The sequence below is a fragment of the Neodiprion virginianus genome, chromosome 1 (assembly GCF_021901495.1).
Source record: "Neodiprion virginianus isolate iyNeoVirg1 chromosome 1, iyNeoVirg1.1, whole genome shotgun sequence".
NCBI lineage: Eukaryota > Metazoa > Arthropoda > Insecta > Hymenoptera > Diprionidae > Neodiprion > Neodiprion virginianus.
This window is the reverse complement of record NC_060877.1, coordinates 18724701-18729605: the sequence shown is the minus strand read 5'-3', so window position 1 is coordinate 18729605 and position 4905 is coordinate 18724701.

Below are 4905 nucleotides of genomic sequence, written 5' to 3'. Positions count from 1 at the left end.
CAGCAACTTTGCCAAGTTTCAAATCGGTCTCTCAATTTATACCAGTCATACAAAACGAAATAACTGGTTATAAAAACTACATGTATTTACTTTGAAAACTTTCAGACGTCATCGGCACGTCTTTCAGTTGACGTACGGGCTTGAAACTTTACTCAGATTTTTTCCAATGATCGGGAATAGATCTGGGGGATGTCCCAATGAAAATTTTTCCGACTCCCAAATAGGGACCAATCTAACAGGCATATATAATGTTTATCACCCTCGTCATTAATGATGACAGACATTATTTTCGTTTTATTTTTATAAATCGTATAGCTGTGTGTAATTGATACATCAGATTATTAGGCTAATAAAAAAATATTCATGTTAAACTTCAACACAATTCAGGGCATTCAAAGCAAACATATTATTATCTTACTTATTCTTGAGTGTCTACTTAGCGTTTAATGCAATAAATTCGTATATTTAGAACGTGTATTGGTTGAACTATTATATTTTTGGTAGGATCATGAATTTGCGTACTGAACACTGTATCTTCCATAGTAGACTGTATTATACAGTGGCAGATAAATGTACTTCTGTCGATATTCTTGGAATTAATGTTTCTCATTTTTATGGATCTTTTTGTATTTTCGAATAATAATCGTCAAGATAGATAGCAAAATAAACAGACAGCGTTCAATTTAGTTTTATTGTTGTTATTTTCGAACGTTTTATTCATTGCCACAATACTTATATGCATAGACATCAAGGTTCGCCATCAAGTAACCGTAGATTGGTTTTCGCAAGCTGTACAAATGATCAATGTCCATCTGAGAATTTGTCAATGACATCACCGCACCAAATAGCTCTCGAGCCACGAATTATTTTACATTAAAATTCACACAAGCGCAAGTAGTCGTATAAAAATAGCGATTTCCGAAATTTTGAAGAGATCTGACTGATAAGTTCTGATATATATCGAGTTGAAGTTGATGTATTGAACATTTCAAGAGCTTCATCAATTATCAATTTGTGAGACCATCATCAAGATGGTGTTACGCCCCGACGTACCGCCTTGGCGTACCTTTTTCAAAATTCCATTTCATTTCATTTCTTTAATTTCTTCAATGCACAGATATTATTTCATCAAAATCTCATATTCTAATAACGGCGAATTCCACCCCTCCCGGCAAAAGTCACGTAGAGACCAACAATGATCCCTAGTATAAGGTTCGACTTCCTTCTATTTAACTGGTACCAAGAACGGAGATAAGGGACTGCTGAATTAGCATCAGTAGCGATCATTCTGGAAATATCCCTCTTTTTAAGTTAAAACTATAACCAATAACTAGGATAAACCACTACCTCTGGAAACACCAAATTAAAACAGATTACTTATTAGGATGTATGAATGAATGTGTGAACATTGCATGTAAATATCTTTTGTTCATATTTTCAATGTGTCACCGACGAGATTGAGAATCGTCGGAACACCGTCGAAGAGCGTGAAGTAACGCTGACCATGTGGATTTGGGCGCCAGGAGGTCGCCCTCGCACCTTATTGGCTAATTACCGTTGTAACTTATTACAACTGCAGCTCCTTGGACCCTCGGGCCCAAGGAGCCGCGTCTTTCGTCTGTCAAGTCGCGAGGTGCGTGGACGTCAACCCGTATTAGCCCTTCTTGAGCAATAGTAGCGTTCGGAAAATCTTAGTTGTGACCGACTTAAAGTCTCACGCTAATTCGTCAAATTCGAGCATTCAGTTATTCTGTTAGCTGCAAAAGACTCACTATCTTCTACGTTTCCATCTTTTCTGTGCTTTACTAAATCTCATCATTTCGAGAATAGACATTTTTATGCCATTCCATTTTCCGTAATTAAATCGAGTTCGGCCCTGATTCTACCGAATCAGGTAACTTTAAGTGCTGATAATAATAACTACACTATCGTTTCTAATAAATAATCTTTGGAATCATTTTTAACATATATCAAAATCAGCAAATTGACACTTTCAACTATAGCTTTCTATAGTAAGATATCATTCTAAATCCACAAAGACTAAGTGACCGACGTTCAACATCGTTCGATTCATCAACTCTTCCGAACTTGAGGTGAGGCCCTGTAGTCGAGGAAATAAAGCACTAAAAACGGCCCAACTGTGGATTTTTTGAGCAGTAAGACGGATTTTAATGCGGTTTTTTGCATTCGATTCGTAAGAGCGCCTACAAACTTTGTGAACTAAATTGATTAATTAATTTTTTGAAAATGCATTATGGCATTAATAATATGCATTTTGCAAGTGCACTTCCAAGAGACTCGGTAAATATTAATGGAAATGAGTCCAGTTTTGCTACTCGGGGGTTTTTGGGGTCGCTGAACACGAATATCGCCACGGCAACCGTCTCCGAGGTACCTGGTGCCCAGGGTGGACAGTATCAACGTCTTCTCCTAGAGTTTTGGCGAAAATTGTGATCGAATTTGTCGAAACTCGTTGCTCGGGGGTTTTTGGGGTCACTGAATACGAATATCGATACGGCAACCGTCTCCGAGGTACGTGGTGCCCAGGGTGAACGTTTCAACGTCTTTTTCTGGAATTATCTTGAGTATTATCATTTTTACTTCAATTAAAGTATATTGTTCTTAATTCAATCACAAATTCGATCACAATTTTCGCCAAAACTCTAGGAGAAGACGTTGATACTGTCTACCCTGGGCACCAGGTACCTCGGAGACGGTTGCCGTGGCGATATTCGTGTTCAGCGACCCCAAAAACCCCCGAGTAACGAGTTTCGACTCATTCGGTCACAATTTTCCACAAAACTCTAGGAGAAGACGTTGATACCGTCCACCCTGGGCACCAGGTACCTCGGAGACGGTTGCCGTGGCGATATTCGTGTTCAGCGACCCCAAAAACCCCCGAGTAGCAAAACTGGACTCATTTCCATTAATATTTACCGAGTCTCTTGGAAGTGCACTTGCAAAATGCATATTATTAATGCCATAATGCATTTTCAAAAAATTAATTAATCAATTTAGTTCACAAAGTTTGTAGGCGCTCTTACGAAGCGAATGCAAAAAACCGCATTAAAATCCGTCTTACTGCTCAAAAAATCCACAGTCCATTGCTTTATTTCCTCGACTACTGGTCCAGAATTCTACCGACGCAGACCGACACGATCCGACGGCTGTCAATCTCGTCGACCGATTCACCTAAAGATAAGTCAATCCGAGTGTTAATCTTCGAAATTGAACGAATTCTTGTTTCACCTTTATAATCAAAATTTACTTCAGTAATATTCATTTAAAAGCAAGTCTAGAATTGGTGGCTAGCTTCACTACCCCCAATCAAATCATACTTACTGTTTGCGAGATTTAACCAACAAGAATTAACAACACGATATATAATTGATTTAAGATAATCTGAAAAGAGAGATACAATATCGAATAATCACGACCAGTTAGTGACAACCATCGTTCAGAGTAGATGTTCCTGGTACCAAATAATAATATCCTTTAAAATAGAATAACAGATAATTTGCCAAAACCCGCAAACGGTCAAATTTAGTGATTCTGCAGCTTCTCTGCATTTGAATATAAATTCGTCCGTCGGCGTGGATCGTTATATAAACTCAAACGCTTTATAAATTGTTACTTTCGGCTTTTATGTCATTATCACCATTCATTGTTATCAGACATTTCAATCACCAAATCATACAGAATATACCTCATCTTTTACCAGTTAAATCATATTAAACCATTTATTTTGAACGACCTTTTTCCCATTTTCATTATTATAAAATTGCCTCAACAATTTAAACAAATCTCACAGACCTGTACAGGACTATAGCAACACGATCCTACAAATTACCGGCTTATCGAAAGGTAGGTCTTTTCTTAGTTTTAATATTTATTCATTGTCGTTGCGTGGGAGCTTGATTATTCAATTAATCATCAACAACCACCGCTCAGTACACTCTCACCCCCACGTTTAAATATAACATATGTTTAATCGCGATTTATCAAGGTACAATTGTCTTTGTCAGTAGACAAAATAAAGATTTACAAAAATATAACCGTAGTGAACAAAAATGAAAATAAAATTAAAGAAAGAATCATTTTTAACAGCATTTATCGGTTCTGCTCCTAAACTTCCCTACAGCTCAAATGTTAACTACTCCGCCCAACTTAATAGTCATCTAGAAGTCCTGGGCTATCGTGGACTCTAATATTCTATCTCTTTACTAAAATTTGGAATAAGCTCTATGCTTGAATTTACTTTCCTATCCTCGTGAATCTAAGTTCGATAACGCTCTCTAGACGAGAAACGCTTCGTTATAAAATTGACGCAGTTCGGCGCTTTGCCGGACAACTGGTAACCGCTCTTCGTGGTGCGCCAGTTTTATAATCTTCCGGAGCTGTTGTTGGATGATCCTGTCGACGTCATTTCTCTATTTGTGTGTCCCGTTGTGGGTCGTCATCCTGGTATGCGTTGGTCAGCGTCCGTCGTCTTTGTTTAGTATTTTGGATGCTAACAGGTCACGGTCGCTGTCGATGGTCGTCTCGATCAGCTGTCTGTGTCAGATGTTGACATGTTTGGTATATGTCACGGGCACTGTTGGTGTTGATGCGAATTTGAACAACTGCCCGTTACATTATATATACATACATATATATATTGTAACGTGGCATTTCGGTTAGGCCTGCCCGTTACAAGAGACTCCCTGAACCCTGGGCGGGATCCAGGAATCAGGATTTCGAAAATCGAGTCGCGGAATAATCCTAGAGAGCGCCAGAACTGGAGTCACGCACCCGAGCTTCGACAGGGACGAAATAGCGCATTACGAACAAGATATTACAGGCTTTTGGTTTTTTTTTATTTTTTTTTTGAGTGCACCGGCTACCCTCCAGCGACCAACTCCGACG